At 40.3% G+C, this 25,538-nt stretch overlaps 1 protein-coding gene across 1 annotated transcript in view; it reads right to left on the reverse strand.

Moving 5' to 3' along the window:
- Nucleotides 1-1,114: 1,114 nt before the first annotated feature.
- The window catches only part of pwwp2a (PWWP domain containing 2A), an 88,257-nt gene continuing 63,833 nt past the window's right edge, over nucleotides 1,115-25,538 (reverse strand). The window contains exon 3 of the mRNA XM_039775940.1: nucleotides 1,115-1,299. The gene's annotated coding sequence lies outside the window, so the exon portion shown is untranslated. The remainder of the gene's footprint in view (nucleotides 1,300-25,538) is intronic.

Raw genomic sequence — 25,538 nt, forward strand, 5'->3', positions numbered from 1 at the left:
AACATAAAGAGAGACTATTTGATGGTGAGCCTTATTATTAATAATCTCATGAAAAATATTAAGAATAAAATCCCTACCTTCACCAAGCCAGCAAAAAGCAGAAGCCTTGTACAAAATAAAAAGAAAATTGCTTAACATTCATTTCTAGCTGAACAAAAACTTGAAAATACAAATTCATATTTTAGCTGCAACGTGAACACACACACACACACACACACACACACACACACACCCCAGACCACAGTCATCCTGACCCCTTCTGGTCAGTCCCGTGAAGTTCATACCCCACCATCTTGTGCTCTCCCCGTTGACGAGCGTACCACAGACACGGCTTCATTAACTGCTTGGAGCCTTTGAGATGTCACCACCTCTCAAGTAAGAAAGTCAAACACAACAACAACAAGAAAATAAAAACAACAACAACTTCACTTAACGGAGCTTTGCAACAATCAGATCTGTGCGATTAAAAAGTGACTTCGATTTGACACAAAATGATAACACGCAGCAAACGGTCAGTGCATGAAATAATCAAGGATGGTGCATTGAAAAAATTAAATAAAATGTTTTGCGAGACTGAAATGGAAAACAATTGCATAGACACATTTCTGCTGGTATTGAAAGAGACTGGAAAATCAGAACACTGCTTTTTTAAAATGAGGTATCTGCAGGATTCATTTTGCTTCTTTCAAATCTGTAGATCATGTCTGTATACATATACATATATATATATATATAAATATATATCTTTTTTTTATTTTTTTTTTCATTTTTTATTTTACAACACCATATTCCGTATCTGAACGTGGGACTTAAAGGAACCAAAGCTCTCAAGTCCACGTCGTGCCAGGCTGCCGAGAGGGACGGCTTGCTTCACCTCACGTTGGCAGCTCCTTCGCCAGCCTCCACGTAAGAAGCGACGTTTCCAGCCCCAGAGGGAACATCCACGCAAAAAAAAACATTACAGACTATGCCGCTGTGTTGTGGCTCCCTATGCTCTGCAATATACAAGAGGGTTTCACACATGCAATACTTATTGCAATAGTTTCTCATTTATAAAATATTTCCTCATCTTTTGTTTTACTCCAAGAGTACATAAAACACTATACAATAGATATAAACGTTCAAGAACTTTATACATCTCTTTCACAGATCTCGTTTCTTTCTTCTGCATTTTAAATTAAGTAAAATAATGCTCTCCAGATCGGTTGTGTCCACGGTGTAGTGTCCCCTTCTGGTACCCAGATGGCAGTGTTGTACTGGACTCCAAGGACCAATCAGCAGCTTGTTAATGTCGCTGTGCTGGAAGAGAAAGAAAAGAAAGAAGTTTCAGTAAATCCAGAATTAAACACAGCGGCAGGCTCTCTAGTACAGGACCGATCTTGTTACGTTACTTGGTGTCAGCCATTTAAGGCACAGAGAACACTAGAAACGTCCAAAATGTTCATTTGCTTTCAATTCTTTGGTAAATTATTCAACGTACAGCACCAGTTACATGGCACTCCACCCATAAAAGACAAACATATTCCATAATGACTGCCCTTCATCGTGCCACACACACTCAAGACAATCCACAGCAGCCATCGACTGTAGAGGACCAAAGCGTCGTAAAGCTCCTATCATGGAGAGCAGACAGGACCCTCCTGCTGTAGCTTTTGCTTCACAAGTATTAGCAGCATACACGACTTGACTTGTGACAAGAGAAGGAAGGCATTTCACACCCACGGAGCAAGAGAAGCTTTGGAAAGATTAAAAAGTAAATCTCTTTGATTGACTTGTGCGCACTGCTGCGATGCATCGGCTCCCATTCCTGCAACGGTGAATTGGATTAACTGGGCACAACGATGTTGGGTTTAGCGCTTGATTTCATTTTTACTTGTGCAATGTTGCTGTAATATAAGTCAACTTCTAGCACTGAGAACAAAGGCCCGTGCCGGTGTGGTTCCCTATTTACTCGACGAGGTAAGAAGCAGCAGAGCCGGCGCTAAGCTAAAAGCCAAGCGACTAGCAAGGAAGTGGCGATACAAGCCTTTGGTGCCTTCTGTGATCCTGGGAAATGTGAACTCGCTACCAAATAAGATCGACAAACTGGCTGCGCTGGTGAAAAATGTCAGGACCTTCAGAGAATGCAGTTTGTTGTTGAGAATTTCCCCTTGGGATTAATAAAGTATCTATCTATCTATCTATCTATTAATAGTGCCTTATCTATCTATCTATCTCTAGTTTGGCTTTTTGGTTATTTTTTATTATTTTTGGCATTTGCCTTGCGACCCTTCTCTGGATAAGCGGCTTGGGACAATGGAGGAGGATGATGATGATGATGATGCAGTGTTGTTTTTACTGGTTGTAAAGCTTGTTGTAAAGCATTTTATATATAACTGGTACTATAAATACAATTATTATATTTGCCAGTTAATAATACGGCTCAACTGGCTCCTCTAGAGCCCCAGCTGCCTCTCTGTCACGGGTGTCGAACTCCAGGCCTGGAGGGCCACAGGTTTTCATTCTAACTGTTGACCAGTTTTCACTGCTAATTATCTCCTCCTCCTTCATTTTAATAGCCCTGATTTTAAGGTTTCAGTCCTCTCAGTTGATTCTTTTCATTAAATGGCAGCTAAAACAGAAATGAGATGTGAAACAAGCCAACAGATGACCAGCTACATTGGGGCTTCAAACTCCAACCAATTCCTTAATGAGAAGCCACGTCTGGCTGTGAACTAAACCCGTTGTTTAATTCCACGGCCTGCGGCTGCTCTCATTCTGGCACAGCAGACATTTCCCAAACTGTTGATTTTCTGTCTGTGATTACTGACCTGAGAGATCAACCTTACCAAGGCCATCGCCTTTCTTTAGGTTCAGATAATGTGGTTAGCTGGTCACCTGCTTGTTCGTTTTGTGTCACATTATTGTTTGGCTGCTAATTAAGGAAAAAGTAAGAACTAAGCCGAGTTCATTAAAACTAAGGCAAAAGTTAATTAGCAGCAAAAACAGGTCACTAATTAAGAAAGTCGTTAGAATGAAAACCTGCAACCATTGCAGCCCTCCAGGAGCAGAGTTCGACACCCCTGCTCTCTTCTCTGTGTTCAAATGCTGATAAACATGAAGAGGACTGGCTGATGACCAAAAGAGCTGCAGGAAAGATGGATGGACTGTCGGGAGAAACAGAAGAAAAATAAAGACAAAGCAGCCCGGGCAGCACGGTGGCACAGTCGGTAGCACTGCTGCCTCGCAGTAAGGAGACCTGGGGGTTCACTTCCTGGGTCCTCCCTATGTGAAGTTAGCATGTTCTCCTTGTGTCTGCGTGGATTTCCTCCCACAGCGTGTGCCCCGCGGTGGGCTGGCGCCCTGCCCGGGGATTGTTCCTGCCTTGTGCCCTGTGCTGGCTGGGATTGGCTCCAGCAGACGCCAGTGACCCAATGTTAGGCTATAGCGGGTTGGACAATGACCGACTGACCGACTGACTGACTAAAAAGGAATTGGGAGTGAGTGTCACCACGGCCAGCTGAAACTGAAGTTCTCGTTTCCCACATTTCAATACACAGATGACCCATCTGACTGCCACAGCTTTTTGTTGTTTTTGTAGTCTTATTCAGCCAAAACCACAATTACTGCTTCAGTAAACCCTGCTGGGTGACATCCACCATCTCCACGTTTGACGCTAAATCTCCCTACCGGACTGATTATTAATTGCCTGTCCTTATCACAGCCCACCGCCAGCTTGTTCTGCAACACGTCAGGAGACTGAGATTTAAAAAATACCGCAGGCAGTTCAAAGGTTTGCCTCTATAAACTCTAGCAGCAGGACGCTGGTGCTGTTGGTTCTCCCCTTGGACACACTGCCATCCATATTTTGCTTTTAAGTTTATCCGAGGCCCTCACTGACACACTAGACCGAGTCTTAATGGCAGTCTCGATATATGAAATGACATTTCCTGACTGCCAGGTTTGTATCCCATCACCAACAGTCCACCAATCCCCCAAGTGAGCCTGACGTTTAAAACATTTTATCACTTACCTCTTTCAAGAATGCTGATTCACAGGATTAGTGATATTGACATTAATTCACTTTGTGGATGCTAGATTTGTGCTTTCTTACTGTCTATTTTCATTTTAAAAAATGTACATTTTATGCCAGTTCCTATTTCTGCCCCCCTGTGACCTGGGGATAGAATATGGCCACTGTCCCTCTTAGGTGATTTAAAAGGCAACTAAATGATGTTGGTCTCAGGGAGGCCGACCAGCCAACCTGCATGAATGCAGAAAATGGTCATTAAACTGTCAAGAGACAGAAAATTACTATTTTAGGCACCATGAAGGAAATTATTTTGAATGTATGTTATCTCTATGTATAATATATAAAATAAATGTATGTATAAACTGTGGCAGGCAGCCGGAACCCTCACCTGGCAGAGACGCCCTGAGTGTGGAAGGACTAGGGGGAGACTATTTTCAGGACAGTTTCCCCCCCCGGGCTGACAGAGGCCAACCCCCCTTGGTGTACAGCAGGGCCAACGGGTCATGAGCATGGGAGCCCAACCCAACCCTGCCAGGGGGCACATGGATATTCCCAGGGCCTCATTTGTGGCTACACTTCTACCACACCCAGAAGTGCAGCCGGAAGAAGGTCGTTGGCACCTGGGGTCCTTCCCCACTATTCAATGGCCGGAGTCAGGAGGAAGAGGACAAAGCCTGAGGAGGAGTGGAGAAGAAAGGACTAGCGGCAGAGGAGGGACTGTTGTGGTGTTTCGTACCGTGTCCTGGTGCTGGGTGTATGAGCACTTTATTCGGTAAATAAATGGGTGTAGTGTGGCAAAACCTGTCTCCAGCCTGTCTGGGCCTGGGTTGGCGTCACAAAACATATACAGTATATATATTGCTATTATAGAACAAAGGATTTCTTCCAGCCCCACCTAAAAGATGGAGTTGGTCTGACCATGTGAGGAGTTCTTTACTTAAAGTTACTTACTTTTTCATTGTCTATCGGATGATTATTTGCTTTCTAGCTCTCTGCCCTTATCTGGTAAATAAAAATTCTGGATCTCTGTGTTTTTGTTAGTCGAATTGACTCATGTTGAATGAAGAATTCATTTGCCCTCTCCAATAGATCTACTCAATAAACACATGCTGTATACAGTATATGATTAGCTGTGCCTCATGGCTCTGCCAGTGTAGTTGTGAAACAAGACAAACTTTAAATGTAATAATTTGTATTGAGAAGAATTTATATTGAGAGCTTTCATATCCGAGAGCTTTTTGATATGCAATATTTTTGGTTTTGCTATCAGAAACGAGAGTGTAGCTGTGATCTCTTTGTCAAAAATTTAAAAAGTTGGCAAGGTATATCTGGCCAAGCAGAAGGTAGGTACGCTCTAACATCAAACATTGGCACTGTATCTGATTTGATCAGCTCTGACAGGAGAGCATCCGCCGAGTGGGGAGAAAAGCACATGGCCGTGATGTCTCAGACAATAAGCAGGTACTCTCTGAAACACACATAGCTGTGATCTCTCTCTCTCCCTTTCAAAAACGTCAAACATTACTCCTTAACAATCTCTAGATGATAATGTCTGCTGAACAAACAGGTATCAGTCACTAGCTAAGTGGAGGCGAGATGCACTCCAACACGTGGCGAGAGGTAGAGTGACTCAAACGGAGGCTGGCGCGTGAGTGAGGAGGGCCCTGCCCAGCTCTCTACTCCCGAGGTCCCGCATCCCTGTCTCTCTCATTCACGTGAATAGACAAAATACTTAACGTGAGGTTGCAAAATTAACTGGAATGTTCAAGCAAATTATAGAAAAAAAAAACCCAATCTAAATCCATTAAGTAATTCTCTCATAAAAAGCAGACAGACAGACATTGAATTTTATATATATATTATATAAATAGTGGTGCCTTGGTTTGCAAGCATAATTTGTTCTGGAAACATGCTTGTAATCCAAAGCACTCGTATATCAGAGCGAATTTCCCCATAAGAAATAATGGAAACTCAGATGATTCATTCCACAGCTCAAAAATATTCATATAAAAATGATTAGTACAAAATATAAAGTAAAACTACATAAAACAGCTTAACCTGCACTTTAACTTTGAAAAGAATTGTGGTTGGTGTGAGGGAGACGAGAGGAGGAGGCTTACTGTGTTAGACGACTTTCACTCTAACTGAATCACTGCTGTCTGTTGGCTCACTGGAATCTTTTTCTTTTTTGTGACTTTAACAAGGAACTAATCCAATGACAGTTGCTTTTGCCTCGTTTTGAGGATTTCTTGGAAATGTGACATTGCATTGTGGTTAAACAGATTCATCACTCGCACACAAAATAAAAAATGCTTTACGCACACACACATGGTCACAATGCTGTAGTAAACAGTATACGCTCATATGGGTGTTGACTATATGAGTGAGGCATGGCAACTGAGGCTGAACATGGGAGACAATTACCCACAATCCCACAGCAAGAGAGAGACAGAGAGAAGAACATATGAACTCTGCAGACAGAGTGTATACGTACTACTTGTATTGCAAGACCTAGCTTGTTTATCAAGTTAAAATGTATTAAAATTTTAAATCTTGCAAAACACTCACAGACCAAGTTACTCACAATCAAAGGTTTCACTGCGTGTGTGTGTATATATATATATATATATATATATGTATGGTGTCCCAAAAGTCACTTTACACTTCCTTTTTTCTACCTTACACTTTTTGATATATCCCCACAAAAAAAAAGTCGCAAGAAGGTGTCCTGTCACAGGTTGAGGAAAGAATCCACACAGCCTGCAGCCAGCCTGGGATGAGGAGATGCTGCAAAACTTCAGAGAGGTTCGCATTCGAAGTTGGCAGAAAGTTGTCGGACATGGAGGCGCTCATGTGGAGGTCAACAACTAGTCTTCAAGGCACTGGAACGCGATGGCAAGCCTAGCAAGTGAAACTGCAACAACTACTTTGTGGATGCTAGAATCAGCGATAACAAATGATAACCCTGATCTCATTTAATTAGCTGGTATTTTTTTTCCTCCTCACTTATTCTACATTCAGAAAAGCACAGCAGCGTGATTTTTTACATTTATAAGACATTTAGAAATATTTATATTTTTGTTAATAGATTTAAACGCTTAACTCTCTTCTGTTGATTTAATTCTATTTTGCCCTTTCTCTGTGCAGTTTGCTCCCTTCATTGTGCCTTAGTAATGAAAATGAAAAGCTAGCAGAGTGGACACCAAGGCAAACAACACTGAATTGTGAAAGGCTGCAACTACGTTCGAGTCAGACCCTCTAATTAGTAATTAATTAAAACAAACAGAACACCTGGAAAAGTAGAAAGAAAGTCAAGATGAAAATACTGCTAAAAAGAACGGAAAATATATTACTCCCATATAACTGATTAGTACATATACATACATACATACACACACACATATATATATATATATATATATATATATATATATATATATATATATATATATATATATATATACACACATACATACATATATATATATATATACATATATATATATATATATATACATATATATATATATATATATATATATATATATATACACATACATACATATATATATATATATATATATATATATATATATATATATATATATATATATATACACACACACACATATATACACACATTATATATATATATGGTCCATGTGTTAAACATGATGGCAAACAGGTTGAGACACTCCTGTAAATCATCTGGCACATATGAAATATGCTGTGTGAATAAATTGTTTCTGCCATTCAAATGTTAACATAACTTTGACTCACCCTGTATATATATTAATATTTTTTTTTAACCAAAACTTAGTTTTCTAATTTCTATATTGTTCTCAAAACACAGAATCTGGGCAATAACAGTTCACTTAATTAGCCCAGAAGTCCAATTAAAAACAGAAGCTGCTTAGAATGAAACTGTACAGCCACAGTGGGTCCCCAGGACCGGGTTTGAAAACCCCTGCTTTATATGATGATGATGTATAGAAACTTTTGCAGAGTGAGTATGAAACATTATTTAAAAGAAACGGCTGTGTTCAAATAAATTCAGACCAGCCTCACTCCGGACTACAGACACCCATAATTCCACATTGATGACTGACATTTTCCATTGGTTACTACGTAGAGTTCAGTTTATTCATCCCCTCAGAGCAAATTGAGGCGTCCAGTAGCTTAAGCACATCAGTAAAAATTGTTAAAAATGATTATAAAACCAAAAAAGGACAAACAAATAAATAAACAGTAAAAGGTACAAATGGGTGGTCAGTTCTCAGCTGGCAGAGTGGTGACCGGGTCATGAAGCCACTTGCATTAACAAGTCTTATAAAATCTCATGGCAGCAGGAACAAATGATCTGATAAAGTGTTCTCTTCTACAGCACAATGAGAGAAGACGACCGCTGCGTTTACTTCTCTGACCCTCCAAAATGTGGTGCAGAGGGTGACTGCTATTGTCAAGGATGGCCTGTACTTTCTTCCCCATACACCTTTCCACCATCATTCTCAGTGAGTCCACTGTCCCACCCAGCACTGTGCCAGCCTTCTACACCAGTTTGTCCAGCCACCCCATTAAACCGCAGCAAAGAAGAGGACACTGGAAACAACTGTCTGACACACCAAAGACAGCATTTCACTACATATGTTGAATGATCCAAGTCTGCTCTGTGCCTTCCTGTAGAGGACGTTTGTGGTCAGAGAGCAGTCCAGTCTGTTATCAAGGTGAACACCTAGATATTTATAAATCTGCACCACCTCAATGTCCTCCCCTCGGATGTTAACAGGCTGAAGGGTTAGATTACCTCCTGGTCTTCGTTGTGTTCAGAACCAGGCAGTTCTTATTGCTCCAGTCATTAAAAGCTCCAGTCAGATCCCTATATTGGCAACGCAAATGTGGCAAAAGTCAGACTTACTGTGCATAATGTGACCAGGACTGGGGCCAGAACAGTCCCTTCTGGGCCCCAACGTTGCTCACTACCGTCCCACAGACACAGTTCCCCATTCTGACAAACTTCAGTTGTCCAGTCAGGTGGTTATAAATCCAGGAGGTGAAAGTGAAACCCACACCCATCCACTCCAGTTTATCTTTAGGAATGGAGGCTTGGAGGGCGTTGAAGGCACTTAAAAAAAAAATAAAATAAATAAAAACATAATCCTCACATAACCTGCTGGATCATCCAAAAAGGAGGGAGTCTGGTGTACCATGTAGAGGACTACATCCTCAACACCAGTGTGCTCCCAGTATGCAAACTGGAGGGGATCCAATGCAAGCTGGCCTTGGGGTCTGAGGCAACACAGAAGCAGTCGCTCCAGGGTCTTCATGATGTGTGTGTGACGTGAGGGCCACCTGTCAGAGATACTCTACATTTATGGTATGACAAGACAAAATCTGAATGTGAGATTATCTGAAATTAGATCTCTCTCTCTATTATATATAAAAAAAAATCCTGCAAAGAGACGAGACTTTATGGAAGAGATTTTGGCCATGAGTGTTTCAAGTCCTGCCCTCCTCTCAAACCACGCCCACGGTCTCCTCATCTCTCATTGATGTGAATGCTTTTGTCAGACACAGATCCTGCTCTCTCAGCTCTTATAAATTGTAACGTTTTCCTCACTTTAAGTTCTCAAGTAAAGAAGATGTATTATGTCCAAATCTTATTAAAGAATTTCATCACAAAGGATTATCAACAGGAAAAATGAGAACACAGGCAATACTAGCACCGAGAAACGATGAAGTCAAACAAATTAACGCAAAAATTGCCAATCGGTTATACAGCAAATTGGTTAAATTCATATCAATAGACTACACTGAAAAAGTTGGTGGTGATGGTGAGGAAGATGAAAACGTCAGCTTACAATATCACGATGAATATCTACAACCGTTAACACCATCTGGTATTCAACCGGCTGCATTACTGTAGAAAGAAGGATGTATCCAAGAAAGGTAATGTAGTCCATCTTCCGCGGACAACATTAGACAACAAAGGAGATCTTGATATGCCATTCGTAATAAATCGTTTACAGTTTCCCGTTAGAACAGCTTTTGCTATGACAAGTCGATTTATTTAATAGAGAGAAAGAAACTAAATTCAAGCACGGGCAGTTATACATTGCGTTGTCATGATGGAAGTGCAACGGACGAAAAGTTAATTCCAAATATTGTTTTTATAGTAAAAGTTTAAAAAGTATTTGCGTGTTAATTTCAAAGCCAAACAAAAAAAAAATCGTATTACGTAACGAATAGCTCGAATGCAACATGAAACATAAATTTACTTTCAAATTATTACGTTTTACTATTTTTTAATATGGTTAATTACTCACTGTAATGTAAATAGTTAGTTCCATTATGCATATGCAACAATTCCCATGAAAATAATGATCTGTTTAAATTGTACATCCGCATCCCCATACGCGAGTGGCAGACGCAAAGAGGCTGGTGTGTAACGCAGGCCGAGGGGGTTGGTGAGTGAAGCCCCCTAGTTTTAAATAATTAAAGTATGAACTGCAGTTATATTTAAACAGGTATCAATTAAAGATTTTTAAACGTAATGCTAGATACTTAAAATGCAGTTCCACATAGTTAAGAAGTAATTCACGACTGACGCAATTTGAATTTCAGCTAATCAAAATGTAATTCCGTATATGTGAAACTCTAATTTTAACTAATCAAAATGTAATTATATACAGCATGTGGGGAATTCAATTTTGTTTCAAGTGAAAATGCAATTACAGTTAACTTCAACTGAAAGTGCCATAAATGCTAATGAGGCAAGTCCATTATACAGTAACTGACATTCTCACTTGTTGGCATTACACCTCACTCTGAGTCAGCTGGGATGGCAAGGTGGCACAGGGCTTATTACTGTTGTCTTACTTGTCCTGGGTTTGATGCCTGTTTGTGTTCTCTGTGGACTTTGCTGGCTCTCTCTGTGCATCAGTGGGTTGCCTGCCACGTCTCCATTGGGACTGGGCACGCATATGTGTGGCAGTCCACACATGAGACGCAATGGGATTAAGGCGGATTGGAGAGTGAGAGATGTTGTATGCATTACTAGTAAAACTAAAATGTAGATATCCCAAATGCAATATTGACTTGTCAGAAGTGACCATAAAGTAGTAAACGAAAAAACAATCGGCTTCAAACGGCATACCTCATTCGTGTTGCCTTCATCCGCCCGGATGGTTTCATCAAATGGCGCCAACCGGCAGCAACAGCAATAGCGCGCAACCGCCAAACCTCAAAAAGGGCGGGCAGTAGGGGGGAGGTCTCACGGAAGACACGTGCAGGCGGGAACCTGCCCGTCCGATGAGGCGCCATCTTCAGCGTGGGCTTCACAAGATTTAAGGTAAACGAAGTTGACTAACAGAGCACTCTAAAGTGGAAGTGGGCATCCAGATGGGGTGGAGCGGGTGGTTTCGGGGCAGTGCAGCCATGTCCGAGTTCTCTGCCGTTGTGTTTTTAATGTCAAATCTGTAAAACCTGCTGACAAACCACGTGTCTTTCTTGAATTGATTCGCCTTGTCGGTGCTGTACGAGTCTGTAAGCCCATCTTCCCTTCACTGACTTACCATACACGTTAGGACAATGTAACTTGTCACTTAAATTGCCCATACCTGGTTTTAGCGCAGAGGTTTGCGTCGGGACGCGACGAAGTGCCAAGTGAGCTTAGCGTGCACGATTTTGTAAAGGAGATGTGGGGTAGGGGGCACCCGAGTGGGCACGGGGTCGCGTTTAAAAAGATCGGCGAGACTCGCACCGCCGTCCGGAATGGCAAGCAAGTTGATCTTATGCGCATCAGTTCAAAAAAGGCCAACGGCGTTCAAATAAAAAGTGAAGGAGAGAGCGACGAGCCTAAAAGCAGAGCAACTCTGCCATTGTGGTTAACAAGCTGGCTGGGAAAACCACAAGGTCACGGCCTGGAATTGCACCACGGAATTAAAGGGCCAGAAGGGCTCCATGAACCGTATGTGAAAATAGACTTCAGTAGGCGGTGCGTAGTAAGCGGGTGTCATGCACTGGAAATGTAATCATAAAAGGCTAGGTGCTAAAAAAATAAAAAAATAAAAATCAGGGTCACATCATATCCGCCCGAAAACACTAAACAGCTTCTTTATTTAATACAAAATTGGGCATATCTGTATTGTTACAGCTTCTGAAATCTCAGAATTGATCATCAGAACATGACACACAAAAATAAATATAGAAAGTAAGGAGTACCTCACATTTAAAATGGTGACAAACTGCTCGTGTGCATTTTATATTCCTAAAAGTGTTTGTGAGATACCTTTAAATGGAAAATTACAACTAGCTGAAGGAATGATATGGCAAAATATTTAGGAAGCTGGTGTCTAAACCAGTGTGTCCCAACCTCCGTCCTGTGGCCCCTGTGGCTCCTGGGTTTTGTTCCAACCAGCTTCTGTTTTTAATTGGACTCCTGAACTAATTAAGTGATGTGTTATTTCTTAAGTTCTGTGTTTTGTGAACAAAATAGAAATTAGAAAACTAAGTTTGGTTTTATATATATATATTATATATATATATATATATATATGTGTGTACCAAGCAGTTATATGGGAATAATGTATTTTTTTTTTTTCATCTTGATTTTCATTCTACTTTTCTAGGTGTTCTAATTGTTTAATCCATTATTTACTAATTAGTGGGTCTGATGCTAAAGTACTTGCAGCCTTTGAGTATTCCATGTTGTTTGCCAGCGTGGCTGCTCTGCTCATTTTTAATTGTCATTAATAAGAAACAATGAAGGGGAAAAACTGCACAGAGAAAGGGCAACATAGAATGAAATCAACAAAGGAGAGTTAAGCATTTAAATCGATAGCAAAAGCAGAAATATTTCTAAATGTCTTATAAATGTAAAAATCATACTGCTGTGCTTTTCTGAAATGTAGAATAAAAAAATAATACCAGCTAATTAAATGAGATCAGTGCTATCAGGTGTTGTCACCGATTAGGAATCTGGTGGGGAAAAAAAACCTGCAGTCAGGGGCACCACAGGACCGAGGTTGGGAAACACTGGTAAACGGACTCATTTCATTAAATTAAACTTTAGTACAGCTGAGGTTTTATTTTTGGTCTATCAGGTAGTTCTTTTCAATACAATTTTACACTCACCAAAACCCTTCTAAAGGGATTTTCTTGGATGTATTTTTGAAATGAACAAATTTCTACATGAGAATTACTGAAAATGACAGTCGGGTAGAAAGTACAAACCAGGAACACCCCCCGAACTTGAGGCAGGCTCATCTCGGTGCACTCCAGGCCAACTTCAGCATCATTTAGTGGACCTAGAATTTGAATTTGCAGGTTTGGTACACAGAAGTCATCTGTATGAGCATGGGCAGAATATGCCAATCAGGCAGTAAACAGATTTGTGCTTTAACATACTCGTACATGTTGAAGGCAGTAAAAATTAATTAAACAGCTTTCTGTGTGCTGCTCACCTCTGTGCTAAATGCCCATAACCTGATTGTACAGCAGTAGTGCACAGCAGGACAAGACAACAAGCCAGCTGAGTCTAACGTGCCCGACTTTATGACAAAGGAAAGGTCTGAGTGAGCATTAGGTCCCTTCATAAAGATCATCGAGAAGTCGACCTAATGCTCTATTGTTCAGAGTGACAAAGCTGTTTAAATGAAAGGAGACAAGCCTGAAAACAAAGCAACAGCGGCCTTGTGGTTAGGAAATTGGCTGAGAAAACCACAAGGTCACAGCCTGAAAGTGCATTATAGCATTAAAGGGCCAGAACAAACTTCTTGGCCTCAGGTATGTGAAAATAGTTTTCTGTAAACTGCACATTAACATTATACAAAGTTATTGTCTGTTATACCTGCATTGTTATCACTGTTTAATTTAATATTGTTCTTTATCAATATGCTGCTGCTAGAGTATGTGAATTTCCCCTTGGGATTAATAAAGTATCTATCTATATATCTACATATTAATAAGCATATGGCATGCATTTGGAATTTCTTCATAAAAGGTGCTATAAAAAATCAGAAGGATAATTGGATCAGGAAAAAAAAAATCTTACTTTTTGTTTTAATATGATGTAGCAAATCTTAATTTTTTTAATTTTTTTTTTAGCATTTTCAGTCTCTGGGCGGCACGGTGGCGCAGTGGTAGCACTGCTGCCTCGCAGTTAGGAGACCCGGGTTCGCTTCCCGGGTCCTCCCTGCGTGGAGTTTGCATGTTCTCCCGTGTCTGCGTGGGTTTCCTCCGGGCACTCCGGTTTCCTCTCACAATCCAAAGACATGCAGGTTAGGTGGATTGGCGATTCTGAATTGGCCCTAGTGTGTGCTTGGTGTGTGGGTGTGTTTGTGTGTGTCCTGCGGTAGGTTGGCACCCTGCCCAGGATTGGTTCCTGCCTTGTGCCCTGTGTTGGCTGGGATTGGCTCCGGCAGACCCCCGTGACCCTATTCGGATTCAGCGGGTTAGAAAATGGATGGATTTTCAGTCTCTGGGTTGATCATAAGAAACTCACCACCTACGGTACCTATATAAAAACTAGACAGGCTGGCCTAAAATTTAAAATGGAGAACATCTGCTAATGTGCATTTATATTACTGAAATGTTTGTGGTGTACTGCCAGTCACCTTTGAATAAAAAATAAATAAATAAAAATCACAAAAACAATTTCATTTAAAGTCCAGAGAAGAGTGCCTAGGCAGCTTCCAGGACTACAGACACTGCAGTTATGGGGAAAGACTGAGAGAATTGAACCTTTTCAGTTTAAGCAAATGAAGGTTAAGAGGTGAATTGATTGAATTGTTTAAAATTATGAAAAGAATTAGTACAATGGATCAAGGCTGTTGCTTTTAAATTAGTTCAACGAGAACACGGGGGCACAGTTGGAAACATGTCAAGGGTAAATTTTGCACAAACATTACAACATTTTTCTTCACACAAAGATCCACAGGCACATGGAATGAGTGACCAAGTACCGCGACAGCCAGGAGGACTTTAGGGACCTTTAAAAACTCGGCTTGCTGTTATTTTGTGGATAGGACTGGCAAGTTTTGTTGGGTGGAAAGACTCTTTTCTCATCAGAATGTTTCTAATGTTAAAATGAAGTAGCTAAAGGAACACCATAGCAAATATCAACTCTGTTAAATAAATGATATATATTACAATTTGAATCTCCTCCGTAGTCAGCTGGCCATAGTTCATCAATTAATTAAAGGGCAGATGTTGTTGGTTTCCATTTATATTTAAATCAGTTTCTACCTTGTTCTCCATGTATTTTAACAAAACTATATTTTTATGTGTACCAGGTTCTGTACTTATTAATAATTAGTATAATCTATACAATAGTTGTATTTTAATTCAGAATTGTTCACAATACTCCTCTGCACCTGCACACAGTGAAAAGCACTATACAAGAAAAAGCTGTAATTGTAAAATAAATTTTGTAAGTATAATCAGGAAATTCATTACAGTCACCAAAATCCACACAGAGGGACTTTGTTTGATTGAATTCTCACAGGAAACAATTCTTGGTTAGAAAGTAGGCACAAAGCAAGAACACTCTTGAAAGCGAGGTCATATCATCTTGGTACATTCCAGGCCAGCTTTAGCATCATCGGTTAACCTAGAATTTGTAACTTTGGTACGCAAAAGAAATCAGTTTGTGTGTGGGCAGAATATGCCAATCAGATGGTAAGCAGATCAGTGCCATAATGATGTGCTTTATAAAAGACGCAGTAAGCAGCGGAACCTCTCCATACATACTGAAACCTCTCACTCATGTCAGGACTCGGTGCCTCTATCCCATCTACTCCTTACATCAGTATTCTACAGTTAATCCCATTCCTCTTCATTGTCCGTGTGGGTTTTCCTCAAGATATCCCTAAATGCGTACAGGATTGGTTAAATGACAACTTTAAATTGGTTCAAAAGTGAATGAGTGTGGGTGTAAGCATGGACCCTGCCTTTGCCTTGTGCACAGTGCTACCTGGAATTGGAAAACCAAGTCTGAAAATGAACACATTCAAGTATGTATTTCATAAGGGGTTGATTTCTCACATTTACAGTTATGAAACGGATGGTAAATAAGTTCTTGGACAATGCCTCACTGTAGCCAGTTCTGAATGACATCTGAGTTTACAGAACAGAACTTTTGTGAAGGGGAAACCCACATTTGAATTTTGTAACCTGTTCTACGTGTTGGTTTAACAAACAAGTACACTAAAATACACCAAAAATATGTATTGTACAGTGCAGGACTAATGAGGCGAGCAACAACATTTCTAAACAGCAGGAGGCACAAAATCTGTCCAGTTCATCACAAAACAAAAGAAAGTGCAGTCTCTAAAAATATACAAAAGGAATAAGTGCAATTAAAAATGATGGGAAAATCCTACTTGCCACTGGTCAAATGATATCCATGGCCTGATTTAGTGCAATACGAGACTAGTAGCATCCATGAGAAAGCAAATAGACAGTCCATACAGAACGCCTGCTTCTTAGAGCTCAGTGTCTGCATCTGTGATCCACACAGAAAATTAGTAGCTGCTGGTATTTACTGCCAGGGTCTCAGGAAGGGGGCAATTTTTGTGCCTTACTGAATTAAGCATGCCAACTCGTTCTATTTTTGTATGCAGGATTTTACATATAGTGAAGTGGAACTGAATGGGGGGGAAAAATCATTGGGCTGCTATTTACTGTTAATCAGTTAAAAAGAAAAAGCAGATCCAAATTTGAGAAATGAACACAACGGCAAACAGTGAGTGCTCTTTCGCTAGCACACAGTCCTGGACTTGTCTATTCCAGATTGTTTATAAAAACCTTTAAACAAATATGCAAGCGGTACCAGGACAAGCCTATTACGAGTATCTGTACACGCCTGTGGGCCAAACGTTAATTTGCTTATTTTCACTGTGCAGATAAAGTCTGAACATGAAGACAACATAAAGGGAAGTAAGGAGTTCGGCTTGAAGCGGCGCTCCTCCTGATTAACAAACTACAACACCTGCTGCCACTTGGGATCCTGGAAGCAAAAGATAAGAAGCCAACAGATTGTATTGCTTACCAGGATACTATTCGGCAGAGCAACTTGGAGGTTTTTGAGATGAATATATATATTCACAATGTCGCAGTCTTTAGAAAAAAAAAACAAAATGCTTCCTTTTCATCAGTAATTTCACTTGGTAAGTTTTATGTTAAGAATATTATTTGTTCATTTACCAAACACAATAAGCTCATTTTAAACTTTCGGTCCCCTTATCAGTGGTTACTGATAGACCTCGACACAACTTGTCCCAACAGCATACTCCACTTCTAGTAACTGAGCAGGTAGTCAAGCGTAAGATTTACAGATGCTTTTTATCCATGGTAGCACCACATAAGCAGTATGTTCTTCACTATTCTGAGAAACGTATTGTCTGGGCAGCCAGTTTGATACTTGAATACTGTTCATGCAACATTCCTCTCCTATACTTCCAATGTCCAAATCCACGTAATTTGGTGATAAGGCGATATAAAATGGCCTTACGTTTTATCATGGAGTTTAATATTTTAACCTTTGCTGCAATGTTAAAACTCGAACCAGGCAACAGTATACTGGATGTAGCAGGCAGAGTGACCTGCTGGCCTATGAGTTGGACATATTGTTACGGTTCAAATCCAACTTCAAACAACTCATTAAAGCTCTTAATGAGCCTGGCTAACAGAAGTCGCATTACAGGAACAGGACATAATTAATTGCGCCATTGTGATCTGCAAATGTAAACGCAAGCAGCAATTATCAGTAGTCTGGTTAGTGCTGCAGCTTTATAGTTTTCAGTTTCATCGGGTCCATATCCCAGCCCCGTCACCATCTGTGTGGACTTTCAGAGTTGTTTGTCAGACTGCTAACATTTTTGCACACCCCTCAATGACAGGGTATAGCAAATCTAAAACTGGCCAGTGTCAGTGTGGTTCTGTATGTGTGTGTGTGAGTGAGTGAGTGAGTATGAGCCTGGCGCTCTCATGCTCAGTGACCCTGCATTCAAATAAGCTGGTTTAGAATAAAGTGGATTCAGAAAGTATTCAGACCTCTTTATGCACACCTTATTTTATTTTATTGCAGACTTCATTTTTAATAGACTAGGGGGCTCTGCCCCCTGCCCGTTTCACACGTCAACCCCTGTGTTTGGTTAATCAGATACACAATTTTAAAAGCTTTGTTTTTTCTTTGGAATTGTTTCAATTTCATTATTTGCACTTTTACTTTAAACCTTCATTAAAAACAATATTTGGAATTACCTTTTCTTCAAAATTGCATTGAGTTTGGATTCCATTTTTGGAGACAAATTGTGACAACACAACGTATAACTGCCTGTGAGTGAACATTGTTTCTGTTTCTCTAATAAATAATCCGACTTTTTCTAATGTTTGTCCCTGTGCTTTGTTAATTGTCTTAGCCAAAGCTATTGTCATGGGAAACTGTAAACATTTTAATATGAATGGCATATCAAGATCTCCTTTGGTGTCTAATGTTTTTCGCGGAATATTTACATTTCCGTTCTTGTCGCCTGTTAAAATTTGCATCGCTTCTCCGTGATCATAAATATACACCTGACCAAATTGTGTTTTCTTTGAAATTAAACTTGTCGTTGCTTTAACTGTTGCGGGACCACAGATTCTCATAGCGTATGGTCCATTATTGTGTAAATCTACATTTTTTGCATTGAATGATGCGAAGGAGAAAAGATTATTGTAGACCCGTATATTTTGCCTCTAGTGTTTGTGGATTCTGCGGTGGGCAGACACCCTGCCCGGTGTTTGCTCCTGACTTGCACCCTGTCCTGGCTGGGATTGGCTCCAGCAGACCCCCGTGACCCTGTTTTCGGATATAGTGGGTTGGGAAATGACTGACTGACTGTTTGTGGATTTCACTTTTCCCAAACATCAACTTATTTAATTCTCTTGGATACGCCTCCTCATTGTGTAGAAACACAACTTGTCCCCGATGGCAACACGAATTAGACGATCTACAAGTCTCTGACTTAAGCTTCAAAGCCTTACAATATTTACATACTTCTGATATCACCTATTCCATATATTCGCTCTCTATTTGCCTTTCCGTTATTTCACCAAGTAATAACTTCTCTTTTTTAAGCGCTAATGCGATCTTTATCTTGTTTCGATACTTTCAGATTTTTCTGTTTTTATATTCTGTAACTTGCTCTGTATGTATATCGCGCCTACGTTTTTTTTGTGTCTTTTGAATTCCACTGTTTTCATTACATATCTGTAACCTGCTCTGCAGGTGTTTCGCCCCCTCGATTTTGAACCTCTGACGTTTTACTTTGTCGTCTACTCTTTGCCTTTTATTTCTGACCTCGCTTTATCCTGCTATTTTTTCAATTACACCTGGTCCTGATGATTCATTTCCTTTTGTTTGCACTAATGCAAACTTTACTGTCTTTTTTTTTTTGATACTGTAGCGACTGACAAATTTTACTTGAACAATCGCCGACTTCCGTGCTGCACTCTGCCCTCCTGCAATCAGACCTAACAGTCACTTAAAACAAAAAAGGCTTCAACCTGGCTAGGACGCTACAATACTTTCGAATTTGACTGCTTTCATACTCTTTACCTTTCTCTGCATGTTTATCACGCCATCGTGTGTTTGAGCCTTTCGAATTCCACTGCTTTCATAAACTGTTATCTGCCTTTTTTTCTCTCCAACACTTTTGGGTCTCTCCTCTCTGCGCTGCCCTTTCTTCTTTGCTTAGTCGTTGACGTTTCATCTAGAATGTATTGTCCTTATACACTTTATATGTGCCGAGATCACAGGATCTGTGTGTGCTACGTGCCTTTACACGACTCAGTGTTTTTCTGGCCATGCTCTTATTTGATATTGTTTGTGTCTCGCGGGTCTTTTAAGTATCTTCCGAGAAGATCACGTCTCGTCGCCCTGCTTTTCCTTTCCAGGAATTTTTTTTTTATATAATAGAGATGTATCTGTCATATTTGACATCAATTTACTCTCCATAACCCATAATAAGAAAGTGAAAACACATTTTCAGAAAGGTTTGAAAATGTATTAGAAATCAAAAACCGAAATCTCTTCATTCATAGAAATATTCCGACCCTTAACTAAGTACCTTGTAGAAGCCCCTCTGGCAGCAATTAATGCTTCTACTCTTCAGGGGTAAATCTCTACACGTTTTGCATACCTGGATTTGGGTAGCTTATCCCATTCTTTCTGGCAGATATACTCTCAAGCTCTGCTAGACTGAATGGGAAGGGTCTATTAAACTGCTGTCTTCAGGTCTCTCTACATACTGTATATTCTAAGGGGTCGATTGTCCTGCCTTTGGCTGGGTCACTCTAGGACACTCAGACTTGTTCCAAGCCACTCCAGCACAGTCATGCTGAAAAGTGAACAGTCAACCCAGGATGAGGTGGTATACACTCTGGAGCAGGTTTTCACAAAGGACCCCCTTGTATTTGGCTGCACTCATCCTTCCCTCAATTCTGACCAATCCTCCTGTCCCACAGTGCTGCTGCACCCACCATGCTTCATTGTAGCGATGGTATTAGGCAGGTGATGGGTATTGCTTGGTTTTTGACAGGCAGAATGCTTAAAGTTCTGCCCAATAAATATTTTTGTGTCATCAGACTACACAATCTTTCTCTTGATGCTCTCAGTCCAAATGGACTGTCACCTGGCTTTTAGTCAAAAGTGTGCTCGTCTAGCCACTCTACCATAAACACCTGATTGACGGAGTGCTGCCGAGATGATCATCTTTCTGGTAGATTCTCTCATCTTAGCAGATGAGCCATCTGAGTGACCACTAGGTTCTTGATCATCTCCCTGGCCAAGGCCCTTCTTGCCCAGCTACTCAATTTGGTCAGTCAGCCAACCCAATGAAGAATCCTGGTACATTCAAACGTCTTCAGTTTCACAATTACAGAGGCCAGTCGTGGCTCCAGGGAACACTCAAAAGCATTAGAAATGCTTTTAACCCCTTGCCCTGATCTACACCTCATCACAATTTGATCGGAGATCTACAAAGGGTTTTTTGGACTTCATAGCTTCATTTTCATTCTGACATGCATTGTGAATTGTTGGACCTTATTTATCTACAGTGGGTACGGAAAGTATTCAGACCCCCTTCAATTTTTCACTCTTTGTTATATTGCAGCCATTTGCTAAAATCATTTAAATTAATTTTTTTCCTCATTAATGTACACACAGCACCCCATATTAAACAGACAAAAAAATAATTTTTGAAATTGTTGCAGATTTATTAAAAATGAAAAACTGAAATATCCCATGGTCCTAAGTATTCAGACCCTTTGCTGTGACACTCATATTTAACTCAGGTGCTTTCCATTTCTTCTGATCATCCTTGAGATCACCTTCATTTGAGTCCAGCTGTGTTTGATTATACTGATTGGACTTGATTAGGAAAGCCACACACCTGTCTATATAAGACCTTACAGCTCACAATGCATGTCAGAGCAAATGAGAATCATGAGGTCAAAGGAACTGCCTGAAGAGCTCAGAGACAGAATTGTGGCAAGGCACAGATCTGGCCAAGGTTACAAAAAAATTTCTGCTGCACTTAAGGTTCCCAAGAGCACAGTGGCCTCCATAATCCTTAAATGGAAGACATTTGGGACGACCAGAACCCTTCCTAGAGCTGGCTGTCCGGCCAAGCTGAGCTACCGGGGGAGAAGAGCCTTGGCGAGAGAGGTAAAGAAGAACCCAAAGATCACTTTGGCTGAGCTCCAGAGATGCAGTCAGGAGATGGGAGAAAGTTGTAGAAAGTCAACCATCACTGCAGCCCTCCACCAGTCAGTGGCCTGTTGGAAGCCTCTCCTCAGTGCAAGACACATGACAGCCCGCATGGAGTTTGCTAAAAGACACCTGAAGGACTCTGAGATGGTGAGAAATAAGATTCTCTGATCTGATGAGACCAAGCCTTAATTCTAAGTGGTATGTGTGGAGACAACCAGGCACTGCTCATCACTTGTCCAATACAGTCCCCACAGTGAAGCATGGTGGTGGCAGCATCATGCTGTGGGGGTGTTTTTCAGCTGCAGGGACAGGACGACTGGTTGCAATCGAGGGAAAGATGAATGCGGCCAAGTACAGGGATATCCTGGACAAAACCTTCTCCAGAGTGCTAAGGACCTCAGACTGGGCCGAAGGTTTACCTTCCAACAAGACAATGACCCTAAGCACACAGCTAAAATAACGAAGGAGTGGCTTCACAACAACTCTGTGACTGTTCTTGAATGGCCCAGCCAGAGCCTTGACTTAAACCCAATTGAGCATCTCTGGAGAGACCTAAAAATGGCTGTCCACCAACGTTTACCATCCAACCTGACAGGACTGGAGAGGATCTGCAAGGAGGAATGGCAGAGGATCCCCAAATCCAGGTTGTTGCATCTTTCCCAAGAAGACTCCTGGCTGTATTAGCTCAAAAGGGGGCTTCTACTAAATACTGAGCAAAGGGTCTGAATACTTAGGACCATGTGATATTTCAGTTTTAATAAATCTGCAACAATTTCAAAAATTCTTTTTTTTTGTCTGTCAATATGGGGTGCTGTGTGAACATTAATGAGGGAAAAATTAATTTAAATGATTTTAGCAAATGGCTGCAATATAACAGAGAGTGAAAAATTGAAGGGGGTCTGAATACTTTCCGTACCCACTGTACAAAGGTACCTGTTAAATGAGGCCCAGTCATTTCAACTAAAATTACATTCTAGATACATCTCAAGAGGAATTAAAGTCAATAAAATGCACCTGACCACAATTTGGGGTGCCTTATCAAAGAGTCTGAATACTTCTCGGAATGAGAGATTACATTTTTTGATTTTTACCTAACAGGAGCAGCAAGAAGAAGAACAGGAATAAAGATGAAATCCTTTTTTGAAAGCATATATACATTATGGGTTAATGAGCGTAGATTATGTACGAGAGAGACATTGTCCCCATCAGAAAATTTGGCGTCTTACAGAATTTTGTTTTTATACATGTACACACACACACCCCAAGAATGGTCAGAACACAGAATGACTAAATATAAAGACAACACTGATTTAAGTATATCTGGTGATGCACCAAACTGTATATGTGCCCATCTCTAGATGCAGTGCTACTATTATAGTGACACTCTGCTAGTTCACCTGAGATGCCATTTTAGTAATTTCAAGGAACATTCACAATGAACTTACCATCCTCACAGCCCTTCATCGTACTTTGCTTCCAACCAGAGTTCACCGTCTCTGAAGTAGACCATAGAAAGCCCTGCGGCTTCCATTAATAAATCCCCATCCATTGGTTAGAAAGATATCAGTCTGCAGCTTTAGCAAAACCAAATGTCTATTTCAAGCTATCCTTCCAATTCTGATAACTCATTTGATGTGCTAGGAGACCTACAACTACTAGCAAGTGCAGGGTTGGACTACATCCACTGAGAATCGCCAATTTTATTTAGTCTTTAATACTGTTCACGGTGTTGTTTCAGATTAGTTACTTGAATTTATATTTGAGCATTTTACTGGTTATGTTATAATGATAAAACAATGCCAGTGCAGGAAATACTTTGTATTATGTAAAGGCTTTTCATGCCAGTTTCTCAGATGGCATCACTGGTTTCATGACCTGTAATAATTCAGGTATGACTATTAGGAAGTCAGCATTGTGGTAATCTATCCTCCCTCCTCCTCCTCCTCCTAAAGGCCAATGTTGGGGAAATCCTTCAGTTCTGTGGCATTGTGATAAATGCTTGCTGGTATCAATTGATCCTTAAAGAGTGGCACCACTGTTGAGTATCACACATCATCTTACTTATGTATATGCCTCCTCATTTAAGTTTGGCTTAATGCCTCGTTTTGATGAAAAAATAAAAACTTAAAACTAAATTCCATTGAGCACAATAATACCACATCATTACATTCACAAACCTGTTCAATCCAGTTTAGAATCAATGCCGCAAGCCAAAACCTCTTTGTAGTTTTGTACTACAGTCCATCTTAAGAGTCCACTCCACTCACAATCACTGGGCCAATGTGGAATCTTCAATTAACCATTTATGGCTTTGGGTTCATGTCAGACTCGGGTGAAGGCACAAACGCCCATCAGACAATGATCTTTGAGACAGCAGCAGTAATCACTGTGCACTCACACTAGCAAAAATATTACTAATAATATTATTAATAAAAAAAAAGACTTGCGTATACTTGGCATGATAGCTTCAATCTCCAGATAACATTTAAATATCCCATTTATCCGCTTTCTGAGACAGCTTTTTCTATCACAGATGGCCAGAGCCACCCCTGGACGAAGCATCTTTCTAACACAGGGCAATGCAAATTCAAACATACAGGGATAATTTAGACTTGAGATGTTTGAGCAAATTGAAATACTTGCACAGACTAGAGATAGTGTGTACGCCTCACAGAGACTATGAATGGAGCTTGGAAATGAACTCCGATTTTGGAGCTTGGAAATGAACTCCGATTTTGGAGCTTTAAGGCAGCACAGCAGTGAATAGCACATCATCATCATCAGGCCACTTTTAATTATGACAAGTTCATAAGGGTCAGTATTGTCAAGTAAGATCAATGAAATACAGCAGATTAAGTCTAAAGAAACTGGATAGAAAAGGACCCATTCACCTGGGGAAAAATGAATTAGGAACACAAATGAGACTTGAGAAATGTTGCTGCCTGTGGTAATATTGGCCTAAGCTGACATTATTTTCAATAGTGATCCAACTCAAAATATAAAATGTATGAAAACTGTTGAAGTCAGTACCTGCCCTCAGTTAAATCAATCAATATTTAAATTGGACTCTGTGCATCTCTCCTCCATTCTCCCTAACCAACACTGTCTTTTAGCTCATGTTGTTTAACATTCTGTTTGCAGGAAAGAGAATAATCTATGCAGTTTTATTAAAATTGTCTAAAATGTCCTCTCTGTAGGTAGGAGCAACATCTGTTAACTTGCTGCCCAATGGGTTGTGCTGGCACTACCCCAAACCATCTTGCAGGGGACACATCATCATATAAAACACAGTAAAGAAACAAAGATTTTAGTAAAAAAAAAATAAAAAAAAAAATAGATAAATAAAAAAATCTCCTCCCCTAAATGCTAAATATTGCAACATGCATATAGCACTCGCATTCATGCAGAGATTATTCTTCAGGGTGCATTTAAGCAAAACACTCTCATTAATAACACTAGCTGCATTGCCAGCACCAGTTTTCTACACTTGACGGGGTGCCCGTCTTCCAGGAGTACAGAGTCTTCCCCTGCAATACCCCTTCCCACCCTACCATCCCTCGGGTAAAACGACATACAGCATAAAAAAATAAAAAAAGAGAGGGTTTAAAAAAAAAAAATAAAAATAAAAATAAAAAAGTGGCATAAGCATGCAATAAAAAAAATCTTTAAAAAAAAAAAAGGACACCTGGTTCAGATCATTGTAGTTAACTTTTTATTTACATATCTTTATACATCAGAAGACATTTACACAAATGCTCATGTAATATACAGCAT

This window comes from Polypterus senegalus, chromosome 13, assembly GCF_016835505.1.
Source record: "Polypterus senegalus isolate Bchr_013 chromosome 13, ASM1683550v1, whole genome shotgun sequence".
Taxonomy (NCBI): Eukaryota; Metazoa; Chordata; class Cladistia; order Polypteriformes; family Polypteridae; genus Polypterus; species Polypterus senegalus.